Raw genomic sequence first — 13,761 nt, forward strand, 5'->3', positions numbered from 1 at the left:
TAAATTCCCATTAGTTAACATATGAAGTCAACTTTAAATTCCCAAAATAACGGTTTGGGGCTCCTGGGTGGCTCAGTCAGTTAAGCTGAAACTCTTGGTTTCAGCTCAGTTCAGGATCTCAGGGTTTGGGTTCATGCATTCAAGGCCCTGCTTGGGATTCTCTCTCTCTGCCCCACCCCCCACATACTCTCACGCTCTCTCAGAATAAACTTTAAAAAATTCCCAAAATGGTTCAGTGTACATGCATATGCCTGAAAATACGTATCCATGAATCTAAAGCTATATAGTAAGCAAAATAACTTATAAGGCTATTTCCTACAAATTCATCCCTCTTTGGTATGAATTTAAAGTTTTTATTTAAATTTCAGTTAGTTAACATACAGTGTAATATTACATTCAGGCGTGCAATATAGTGATTCAACACTTCCATGAAACACATGGTGCTCATCACAAGTGCTCTTCTCAAGCCTCATCACCTGTTTCACCCATCCCCCACCCACCTCGCTCTGGTAACTGTTAGTTTGTTGTCTGTAGTTAGGAGTCTGTTTCTCGGTTTGCCTCCTTTTCTCTTTGGTACGAATATTAATGATGCACTAGCTGTCAGTTTCACCACAGCAAGTAATGGTTTTGTGAAGTAATGTGATTGAGAAACATTTAAAATAATTGAAGTACTGGGCAATGAAACAATAGGTGGAGATTACTAATTATTAAAATTGACCCAGTATGCTCCTTGTGATAGGTATATGCCAAAATGTCTTTGTTAATTTCTGTCAGAATCTTTTATATCCCATTCAGCAGTTAAAATAGCAACCTTCCCTGAGGAATAGGATTACCCCCAATTTCTTTCAGTAACAAGAGCCCAAAGATGTTGGATCTCATAGAAGGAATGGAAGTATATTGCCACAATAACACATTCTACCCATTCTTGTCTCCAACCCCTTTTGGTTCACATTGCCCTATAAAGTTTTCTTTTTACTTCCAAGGTAGCTACCTATTCACATGCAATCTACCTTTGATACAGTTTTATTCTTTTGCACTGACCTTTTACTAAATTAAGTCTGGGCAAAATAGGACCTGCAAAACCAATGTTACAAATATAGTAGAGGTAAGGAAAAAAATAGAACACAGATGTAAAGTATACACTGAAATGGAACAGAAGAAAAGGTATTATTTATTTCTAGGAAATAAGGATTAGAAAGCTAAAATTTGATAATCACTAGAATTTAGTAAATTTATTTAAATATTTCTGGTTGCTTGTTAAAAATATTTAAAGTTTTATATTTTAACTTTGAGGTTTGAAGGGATCATAAATATCAAATTAATCCCCACTCCCAACCTCTGTCTGATAATGTTGAGTTGAACCAAATTGTCTCATTTGCTTATGATGACTGATAGATGTAGGTCTACAATAGATTTGCTACATAATGCATAAATTGCAAAACATTATTTTTATTTTAATCAAAACCGTCTTAGAGAGTATAAGTTTCTGCTTCAGATTCAGAAACCTGGAAAGAATTTCACAAACTACAGTGCAAAGTCAGATAATCTACACTATCATAACTTTTCTTGAACACATCTGAGAGCCGAGGTTATACAGAAACTAAGTACCTGAAATCTAAGAGACGATGACACCACCCCCCAAGGAGATATGGGACAAAAGCACTGATTTGTCTGGGACAGAGCACATGAGAAGACACAACCAACTTACAAGTAAATAACATGAAGCCTCCTACAATTTTTTAACAGATTGCAGAAAGCTGAGCACAGAGTAACATGAAAATGTGGAACCCTTTTAGCAGGAAGACCCAACTGGTATTGGTATTGTCACATCTTTACCACCAGGAGTGGCTGATCAATGCTAACAAAATTCAGGAGCTTTCTGCATGGAATCACATATCTCAATTCTTCTAGCCAAAAAAAAAAAAAAAAGTGCTGTTTCATAGATCCCTTATCACTAAAAAAAGAAACCTAGAGTCTACTAGACTCTGTGTATTACAGACAGTACAGACTCTGTGATTGATGATTTGCCAATTACAGCCTCCAGTGGAAGATAGCCTCTGCATGGAAGCACTCTTTGGAAATTTGGACTTGTGGCTTCCATGCCATAGCTACCAATTACCCTTATTTTGAAAAGCGGCTATTGGGGCACATGGGAGGCCCAGTCAGTGAAGCATCTGACTCTTGATTTCGGCTCAGGTCATGTTCTAGGAACCACGCTTGAGTGTGGAGCCTGCTTGGAATTCTCTCCCTCTCTCTGCCCGGTTCATGCTCTCTCCCTCTCTCTCAAAATAAATAAAAATTTGAAGGAAAAAAAAGAAGAGCAGCTATTAGTTTAATACTGAACACTTAGCAAAACTGCACACTTGACCCATGGAAGACTTGGAAAACTCTTGCCTCATATTCCCATTATTGGCTGGACCAATTCAGATTCAATCACCAACAAACTGGGAAGAGCCTCCAAAATCTTCTGTTATCACAGAGAAATGGTATACTCAAGAATACTGTCACTCTTGTCTTACAGAGGAAACTTTACCTTCCGGTGTGCCACTTAAGGCAAAGCCACTGGTTCAGTGGGGCACTCAGTTCCATCAAAGCTCCACTGAATCAGCTTCTGCAAAGTTTTTCTTAAAGGCCCTTTAGCTGTGCAGACCATGCATTCTCTGAAGCAACTACTCAACTCTGATGTTGCATAAGAGCAACCACAGACAACACACAGATAAATGAGTGGCTTTATGTTCCAATAAAACTTTATTTACAAAAAGAGATAGGCAGCCCATGATCCATAGTTCAACTCCTGTACTAAACACCTGTTCTTCATTCACTGGTGTTTCAGCAAAGCAAAAACCATGTAGAGCCAAAAGTCGACATGGATAGAACTCATACTCTTAGGGTAGAGATAATGACTTAGCTTGGTATGCTGATTGGAAAACTACAAGATGGAAAATTATCGAATTATTTGGCAGTAATTTAGATAGTATAGAAGAGAGGATTCGTAAACTGCCTAAGTCAACAGAATACTTCCATTAATGCAGGAAAAGATAGAATTGCTTAAGAGACATATGAGGCTTGCTGAAAATGTCTCACATACATGCAACTAGAATCCCAAAGTATAGGAAAGACAAAATCAGCGTAATCAATAGTTGAAAAAATACTGGCTGAAAATTTGCAAAAATTGATAAAACACATTGAGCCCTGTAAGCAGCTGTATGGATTCCAAACAGGATAATTAAAAGATAATCCCCACCTAGGCACATCATGAAAAATCCACCAAAAACTAAACACAAAGGTAAAATTCTTAAAGAAAAGGACGTATTATGTACAAAGTAAAAAATACAGAAGCTGACTTTTTAATAGAAACAAAAGACAGATGTCCTCTTTAAAGTACTCTATAATCCACTGTTTTCTATGTATCATGGCTCCTCCTTATGGAAGACTGTAGGCAGCCAATGAAACAATGACATGGAAAACATTCTTTCATGGGAGATTATAGCAGCAGGATCCTATATATTTTTTTGTCCATACATTGTTGTAGAGTCAAGAATCAATTCAAGTCTCCAAAACCAGCCTATTTGAATCCAAGATACTGACATTTAGCAGTGAATTTCTCTCAAAAGATAGCTGATTCTACATCTATTTGATTACAGTTAGCTCCATGAGGAGATAGTCTTGCACATAATTGAGAAATGCCTTTCCCTCCTAAATTATTTGCAGGTAACTTGAGTTTATCTAAGCTTGAGAAATACAGCCCTCACATTCTTTTCCTTGAGTAAATTTGAGTAAATTTTCCTTGAGTAAATTAATCCACTTAATTATTTTGATCAGAATTTTGAAATCTAGCCCACCATAGGTTATTTTTGCCATCAACTCTAACTTTTAGTTATGCTTTCTTATAATAATCTTTTATCAGTTTTATTTTTGAATGATATGGAAATAGTTATATCTTACAACTCTTACAACTCTTTGCGAACTCCCTAATTGTCTAATTCTTACTGAATCTCTCAATCAAGACACTTCATTACAATCTGTTTCCTAACTGGTTTGTTAAAATTACAACCTCTAAGTTACAAAATATATCATCCAAGTATTTGCAGGAAAAATTTTACCAAACATTTTACCACAGATTAATAAGTATTGACATTTTGTCATTTTTTTTCTACCCATCATTAACGGATTTCTTTCCACTAGCCTTCTATTCCCAAAGTCGGGGCTATATAAATTTTTATTTTTTATAAAGGTAACTCCGCTTCTATTTATGTCAGCCAGTTCTTGCTAGGTTACAGTGTAGTAACAAGTCGAGATGTTGCAATATAGAAGTCTTACAAAGTTTATCACTTGCTCACAATATATATTTTTTGTACATCAGCTTGTGGTTTGTTCCTATAGCCTCTATGTCCACTAGGGCCTCTCCTTCATCTATTTATACAATTTTGGGTTATTGGCTAAAGCATATTCCAGACCTGGGACATGACATCATCATCATGAGGAAAAAGAGCACAACACGATAGTTGCTAATGCCCCTTCTCAGAACTAGCCTTAGCCTTTGGAATTCACACTTATGTTCAATTGGTCAAAACAAGTGAAAGGGCCATGCTTGGTATCAACCAATTAGAGGAGGCTAAAGGCCTTTGGTCTCAATTCTGTGAGTATAATTAGTGCTTCACTCTCATGCTGTACCCCCATCTAAACATACGTGTTAAAGGCTATAAATACTTTAAGAAGTAAATATAAGAGTATAATGTAAAGCAATCCTTGGCTATAAGTTGACAAGTAATAGATGGCTTGCATCCTTTATCTTCAAACCACAAGATATATAGGAAGTTTTAGAACCAATTTATAATATTTCTATACAGTATGTTCAAATAAGACATTTTAAAGAAGAAAACATATATTACACATTAAAGAGGCTGCTTAAATAAAAGAAACCCTTAACATATTACAGATTATAATATAACATGTATCAGGACTTGCCAACAACCAATTAGCTTGCTTTCTGGAACCTGATAACTAAACTGATATTACCAGAGACTGCATGCATGTATTTTCCCATGATCTCTAGTATATAGAACTTACCCTACAGAACATAATAAAATTGGTGTATAAGCATTGAAAGCTAAGATACAGATGGAAATTCGAAGGTGATTTTCTTTATCTTGAAAGCCAATTATATTACTCCATTGCCACGTTTCTACCTTTAAGGTTTAAGGACAATTCTTTTTTTTCTTACTTTACTATGTAAAGCAGAAAATACAAAATTATTAGAAATACATGTAAAAAAGAGAAAATTAATCTCAAATCTACTTCTGAAAATATCTAGAAAGTATCTGGAAATCAAAGCTTGGGTTTATAGGACTACTTCAGTGAAGTTATTTTCACTATGACCTTCAAATCTAATCAGTCTTTAAGTAGGGACTAGAGTGGGATCAACCTCACCAACATTAAGAACACATTCTGACACATGTAGCCAAAACGGTCTTCCTCTTCCAGGTGACTTAAAAGTAAATGTACATCTCATTGTACCAAGGAGCAGAGTGACCACATCAGCAATGTAACAATAGTGTGGATAAATCACTCTGCTGGTAGTATACTACTAAACGTCTATATTTAGCCTATCATACGTAATATAATTGCGAAACTAAATTAACTATTGATAAAATTCTAGGTTACTTTGTTGCCTTCATTCTGTAATGGTGATATTTATTTTCCAGTAAACACTGATTTTAATACTTGTCACTCAGCACTTGGCTAAACAGCCTATTTGTTGAACTTTTACGAAATCCCAACATGATTCATTGCGTACTTATAATTGACATACATGCACAACTAGTTTCTCTCTCAGTACCCCTAACTTTATATTTGACACAAGTGTTCAGGGCAAGTCAACAACATGCTCCATCTGCCCCTTCCTCACATAATTTTGGTTTTATCTCAGCCCTTAACACTCTTCCCTTTGTTCTTCCTGCCTTCCTTCCAGATCAGCACACTGACCTTCTTGCATTTGGCTTAATAGGCTGTGCTCCTAGAACTTTGTTCTAAATATCTCTTCTGGCTAGAATATAACTAACTTCCCCAAATATTTGCTTGGCTTTGCACCTCACTTCCCTTAACCAAATCTTATTTTCTAAATGAGATTGACCCTGGCACCTAAGGAAAACCTTTGCCCCCAGAACATTTTTTTCCTGCCCCCAGCACTTAGTTCCCCAACCCTTATCTAGTTTCCAATTTTCCAATTTTAGTTTCCAATTTTATGCTGCACTTATCGCCTGGCTTACATATATCTTACATTTTTGTTATGTTTATTGTATGCTGCCTGCTTCCCACCCCCCCCCCCCCCCCGCCCCATTCCAAAATAAGTTCTTCAAGGGCAGGGATCTTATATTGTTTTGTGCCTAGTGCATAGCAGTTTTTCAATAAATATTTTACAGAGGAGTGAATGAGCCATGAATTAGGGCTTTGAGTTCTAGCACATCTGAAATGGTGACTATTACTGCCCATAATTCATCCACATAATTCGTCTACTCTAAAGAGCTTAATTCCCTATAAACACTTTAAAGCTGCAAGCAGAGCTCCTATGTAGATGCCAATAGCATAGATTTTATACAAATATTGATGATTAAATGCATTCTTCAACAAAAAAGGGAAAAGATCCTAACTAGAGTGAATACTCCCCCTGGGTATATATGTACTAAAATATTACAATTTCAACAAATTCATGACATGATGACAATGATTATTTTTTAATTTTCCATATCCTAAACCTTTTGGCAGCAATAAGGTTGTCATATGAACTCAACTCTTCTTTCACATTGGGGGAGCAAAAACCAAAATGAAAACAAATTTTTTTCCACATTGGAGTTAAATGATATGAAAAGAGTTCCTCTATAGATAATAAGCATGGTACATTGATTTATGCTAATGATAGTAATAAAGGAAAGCATGTTTTATGATATTATAAAATGACTGATAGGACTACTTATCTCCTCCATGCAGATCTATCACAACTTTTGAAATGGGAATTTTAGTTCATGGAAAAATGTGGGTCCATTCACAAACCATTCACTTTCAATAAATTTTGATGCTGCCCTAATGTCAATAAATGGTTTATTTTTGACAGAGCCAGTGAGAGATACAGTATCTGTATTTTTCTTATCACACACAGCTTCTGTGTTTCCTTAAACACTTAAAATTCCATATGGACAAGCACCGTGTCTGGTGTGTGCCTTTCTAAAACAAAGGGCCAACTGGCAAGGACTCTCATAGCGATTATAAGATAAAGCCAATTTGAAACAATAGCTTACAAATTTTTGCATCGCTTGTGTTATAACATAGAAGGTTCAGATTGTTTGTTGAAATGAACCGGCAAAGTTTTATTTAGGAAATGACACAACATACACCAGTATATTCTGCTTTTTAAACTCACAACCTGCGTCACTTATGCGTATTATTTAACTCCCACTTCTCCATTAAATTGGAATGATATCCACCTCATAAGACTGTCGTGGGATTTAAATGGGGTGAACCCAAGGCACCGTGCATTACATATGCAAAAAATATTGGTTGGTACTTAAAATTAATTTAGGCAACTCTATATATAAAGTTTGAAGCAATCCTTTGAGGCTCCATTATACAGATCAGAGTAGAAAACCATATATAGGGCAAACTACAGCATCAGTAGGAATTGACATTAACTCAGCCCAGTAAATTTCTCAAAATTTTTTAAATGTTTATTAATTTTTGAGAGACAGAGTGTGAGTGGGGGAGGGGCAAACAGAGGGGGAGACACAGAATCTGAAACAGGCTCCAGGCTCTGAGCTGTCAGCAAAGAGCCCCACACGGGGCTCAAACTCATGAGCCATGAGATCATGACCTGAGCCAAAGTTGGACACTTAATTAACTGAGCCACTCAAGTGGCCCAAATTGTTCTATACATAAATACAACCATGTGAGCAGACTTAGACCAATACATAGAATGTTACCAGTGCCTCCAAGGACTATTTCATGACACCACTCTAAAGATAACATCCTACACCTTAGTTTTGTCTATTTTAGAAACAACTATAACGTATGCACTTTTTGGTATCTGAATTGTTTTAATCAACATTGTTCATCATATAGGGTTTTTTGTTTGTTTTAGTCATAGTTCATTTTTGCTATAATGTATTCCATTGTATGGTTAGGTCATAATTTTTCCATTATAGTTGGATTGAAATTTGCATCATTTTTCAGTTTGGGACTATTCTGCAGTGCTACTAAGAATATCTCTTATGCAAATGTATTAACACAGTTTTACAAGGATGTTCAAATATTCAGCTTTAATAGAGATCTGAAGAGATCTCCAAAGAGATTTGACCAAAACAAAAACTTTGAAAGTAATTCATGAGTTCCATATCCTCACCAACACTTGCCATTCTTTCTTTCTTTAAGCTATTCTGTAAACAGGCATCTTGCATCATATCATGACTTTACATTTTCCTAATGACTAATGAAGTTGAGCATTTTGTTATATTTATGTGGCTGTATCATTTCAATGCTTTTTATTCCAGACTGATTTTAGATTTACAGAATTATTGCAAAGATAGTACAGAGAATTCCCATATCTCCAATTAATAAACCAACATTGATACATTATTAAATAGAGTTCATACTTTATTCAGATTTCTTAATTTTTTTTCTAATGTTCTTTTTGTGTTCCAGAATCCCACCAAAGATATGACATTACATTTAGTTTTTAGGTTTCTTTAGCCTTTTCTTGGCTGTGTCAGTCCTAAGACTTTTCTTGGTTTTGATGACCTTATAGTTTTAAACGTTACATCAGATGTTCTGCAGAATTCCCTTCAAATGGGATTTAATTTTTTTCTTGTAATTATACTAATGTAGTGTATTTTAGGAAGACCACAGAAATTAAGATACACTCTCATCACATCAAGGCTACATATTATTGATATGAGTTATTACCCTTGACGTTAATCTTAGTCATTTGACTTGAGGTAGTGTTCATCAGTTTTCTCCACTGTAAAGTTCCTCTTTCATTTTTCTCCCTTACCATACCATACCATACGATTTCGAAGAAAGTCACTATATGTAACACACAGTGAAAGAATAGGGACTTATGATCCCTATCCTCGAGGATAGAATATCTACTTAAACTATTTGTAATTCTTCAGCCTAGGAAATTTGTCTCTTCTCCCACGTTTATTTATTCAATTACTTATTTATATTACATGGACTCATGAATAGTTAAACTCTGGGTTATAATCCAATACTACTTTGCTCAAATAGTTCCAGCTGTAATTACTGGGAACTCTTTTGGTCGGTGCCAATATCGCTCTGGCATGGCACCATTGTTTGGTGTGTGTGTGTGTGTGTGTGTGTGTGTGTGTTTGAGTACTTTCTCACTTTGTGAGGCTAAAAGATGTTTCAGGCCTATCTTGTATATTTCCTGTCCCAGTCCTGGAATTAGTGATTTATCCAAGGAGCCTTTTTAAAACTCAAGAATGGTATTTAAAAATAATCAAGATCTGGGTGCTAAGTGTGTTTTGTTGCCACCAACTCACCAGCTTCTACTATCAGGTGACTGCAGACTCATTATCAAGTTAGCAAAGATCAGCCTTGGTTCAGACCAAAAGGGCCACCCAGACTACATGCAGTATTATAAGTAAAATTATTGTTGTTTTAAGTCATTCGATTTGGGGGTGAGTGATTATGCAGCAATAGATAACTCATGCATCCCTAATAAAATGAATTGGCTATTCCTCTTCAGTGTCTTTCCAAAATATTCTGCATGTACTTCCATCTTGGCATCAGGAACAACATAATAAAATGCTAGTTTATGGAATTACGGAATCACAAAATGGGAAGGCCACCTAGTGAGTGGGAAAAGATATTTGCAAATCATACATCTGATAAGGGGTTAATATCTAAATTCTATAAAGAACTTATATAGCTCAATACCAAAAAAATGAGCAAAGGACCTAAATAGACAGTTGGCAAAGACAGCATGTAGATAGCCAATAGACGACATGAAAAGATGCACAAGATCACTAATCAGGGAAATGCAAATCAAAACCACCTTATACCTGTCAGAATGCCTTCAATCAAAAAGACAAGAAATAACAAGTGTTGGCAAGGACATGGAGAAAAAGGAACCTTTGAGCACTGTTGATAGGAATTCAAACTGGTGCAGCCACTGTGGAAAACAGTATGGAGATTCCTCAAAAACTAAAAATAGAAATACCTTATGATGCAATAATTCCACCACTGGATATTTACCCCCCAAAGTTCCAAAACTCTAACTTGAAAAGATAAATGCACCATATTTATTGCAGCATGATTTACAATAGCCAAGATATGGAAGCAACCTGTATCCATTGATAGATGAAGATGTGGTATATATACATAAATGTATGTATACACACATGCATGTGGGCATATGCACATGCACACACACACACACACACACAATGGAATATTATGCAACCATAAAAAGGATGAGATCTTGCCATTTGCCACAACACGGATGGACCCAGAGTATTATGCTAAGTGAAATAAGCCAGAGAAAGACAAATACCATCAGATTTTGCATATGTGTGGAATCAAAACAAAAAGCAAAAACATACCCATAAATACAGAGAACTAATGGTTGCCGGAGGGGAGGGGATGGGCAAAATGGATGAAGGGGAGTGGAAGGTACAGACTTTCAGTGATGCAATAAGTTACAGGGATGAAAGGTACAACATAGGGAATACAGTCAATGGTATTATAATAGTGTCGTATGGGGACACTAGCTACACTTATGGCGAGCTTAGCCTAATGTAGAGAGTTGTTGAATTACTGTTATACAACTGTAATGAAATTAACATTATAGTCAACTATACTTTAATAAATACTAATTTACATATGCTAGCATATTGTGTAGTCTGTAGGGACTGAAACTAACTTTCACCTTTGTGTTTTAATAAGCTTTACTATTTAGGTATGATAAGGCCAACAGATCAGGAGAGAAAGCCATTGGAAAGAGAGTTTATTATACTCACAGATCTCAAAACAGAGAGTATATTATAACGCCATGAGGGGCCACCCAATCACTGGGGTTGGAAATGACCTATGGGCAAGAGCCTTCATTGTGGTTTTCTCAGAAAGCAACTGGCAGGGGCGCCTGGGTGGCGCAGTCGGTTAAGCGTCCGACTTCAGCCAGGTCACGATCTCGCGGTCTGTGAGTTCGAGCCCCGCGTCAGGCTCTGGGCTGATGGCTCGGAGCCTGGAGCATGTTTCCGATTCTGTGTCTCCCTCTCTCTCTGCCCCTCCCCCGTTCATGCTCTGTCTCTCTCTGTCCCAAAAATAAATAAAAAACGTTGAAAAAAAAATTAAAAAAAAAAAAAAAAAAAAAAAAGAAAGCAACTGGCACGGCAGGGTAAACAGGTTTAGGATGACCTACTTTGAATAATTTCCAGCAGGATCTGAAGCATAGGGCCTGTCCTTGGTGGCCTATTACCCGGCCCCAGGGTGCTTAGGGCAGATGTAGAGTGACCCTAAGTGTAAGAAACTGAGGAAGTGACTGGGGATATGGACTTAATTGGTCACTTAAGAAAGGTCTGCTATCTTCTTGCTCCACCCACTAAAATGTGTTTAAAGCGATCTTAAATTGATTTAACATGACTCACTTCTCTAATAGGCCTTTGCATGTGTTCCTTGCCTCAAGTTATGAAATAAAAGGCACTTATTTTCCACAGCTAAATTAATTCAAAGTAGACTGCAAAACCTTTTCTTGGGCTTCAAGGCCTTGTCCGTGTGGCCCTGTCATAATGTCTTTCTTTGAAATAATTAAGTCAGTAACAGAAAAACATCCACAAGTGGCATGGAGAAAATCATAATATACACAAGTTTTTTTCAAATTTGTCTTCCACTATCCTACTGCATGAGGTCTCATAAATACCAGGTTGGCCCAACCATTAGAGAAGGAAACTAACTTTATAGTCAATAGCCATCATTTTATTATTTCCTCTTTAGTGCTTGGGTCTATCCTCCAAGCAAACTCTTTTAAATCAAGTATATAAGGATTAATTATCTACTTTCTATAGACCTGAAATTGCAAGAAGCTATAGAGAGAGGAGAAAGAAGTGGAAGATACTTTCTCAAATGAGTAAGCTGAATCAGTACTTCTGATTAGTTGTAAGAACATTGTCTCTCAATGAAATAATATAGGGTGAACATAAAGCATGACATTATCAAGGGCTACGTTGTTGGTAGTGACTGTGGGACTAGAGTTCAGAGCCAAGCGTAGATCATTGTGGTTAAAAGTGACTGAGGGAAGGCAACTAAAGAAGCTAGCACATAAGAAGTACCAAGAAAGAATCTTAAGAAATGGAGTATGAGAAAGAGGAAAAAGCCTTAATAAAAGATAATGCGTACTTATTATAAATAACAGAATGGAAAGCCCTTCCCTATGTGAGACTAAAACTACTACACACAAATTTAATGACAGAAGTAGAAAAGTCACCATTTGGTAACTATCACAAAAATAATTGATTTAGGTAGGAATAAATGATGGAATCTAAAACCAGTGAATTTTGGAGAAACAAGTTATTTACACAGTCTCAAAATATCTCCTTATGAGGCACTACTTAACAAAGGCATATATACTAACATCACATTACAGACAACTGGCAGGTACCATCTAAACCAAGTGGTCAAAGTAAGCCATTATTTTTCATTGACCAGTTACTAATATTCATAAAGGGCATTTCAAATCAAGTGCACATATAATAATACTAGAGAATCTAACAAGGTAGAAAATATAATTTTCATAATTAGCCGCATAAAAATGTGGTTTCCCTGAATAATTTGCGTAATAACTATTAATCTGGACTCATTCTTCTTATGTGCTATTTTAACCCAGTTGATAGACAATGACTTCTTTGTTTTTTATCTTTCAGGGAAACTGTTAGAATAATCAGTTTTCAGTGTTACTTTTCAAAATGAATTTTTATTGATTTCTCTTTCAGATTTTAAGAAGGTGAAAATACATCAGAGGAAAACTACTACTAAGTCTAATTATGTACAATTGAGCTAACTCTGCTTTGAAGCAAATTGATTTAACTCTAGTTAAATCACAGCATTGTACTACTTTCATAGAACAATACAAAATAGACAAAAATACATTCCATGAAAATTTACAATGTTCCTCAAATAAAGAAAAATACACATTTTAATTGGGATGACAGGGAGGATGATTTTGTTATATTGGTCACTGCTTTAAGGAAAAAGATTAGCATATCCACAAAGAGGAATGCATTATAGTTAACAAAAGGAGTCAGACATAATAAGAATTGCTTTAAGACATATCAGTGGAGAAAGACAGACCTAGGAAAGTCATGATGCAATTAATCAAGAAAAGCAATGAAATAGATGTTGATTCCAAAATGGCTGAGAATTTTAGCTCATTTTAACTCCATATTCAATAAGAGAAATGAAAAATGAAGGCAAGGACTAAAAGACACGTAGAAAATTCAAAAGCAATGGAAACCTTACCAAACTAACATTTTTTTTAAATGTTTTTATTTTTGAGAGACAGAGTATAAGCGGGGGTGGGGGGGGTGGTGGAGAGAGAAAAGGAGACACAGAATCTGAAGAAGGCTGCAGGCTCTAGGCTTCAAGCTGTCAGCACAGAGCCCAATGCGGGGCTCAAACTCATGAACTATGAGATGATGACCTGAGGTGAAGTTGGACACTTAAACAACTAAGCCACCCAGGCGCCCCTAAACTAAG

Source organism: Panthera onca, chromosome A2 (genome assembly GCF_046562875.1).
Source record: "Panthera onca isolate mPanOnc1 chromosome A2, mPanOnc1 haplotype 2, whole genome shotgun sequence".
Classification (NCBI taxonomy): Eukaryota; Metazoa; Chordata; class Mammalia; order Carnivora; family Felidae; genus Panthera; species Panthera onca.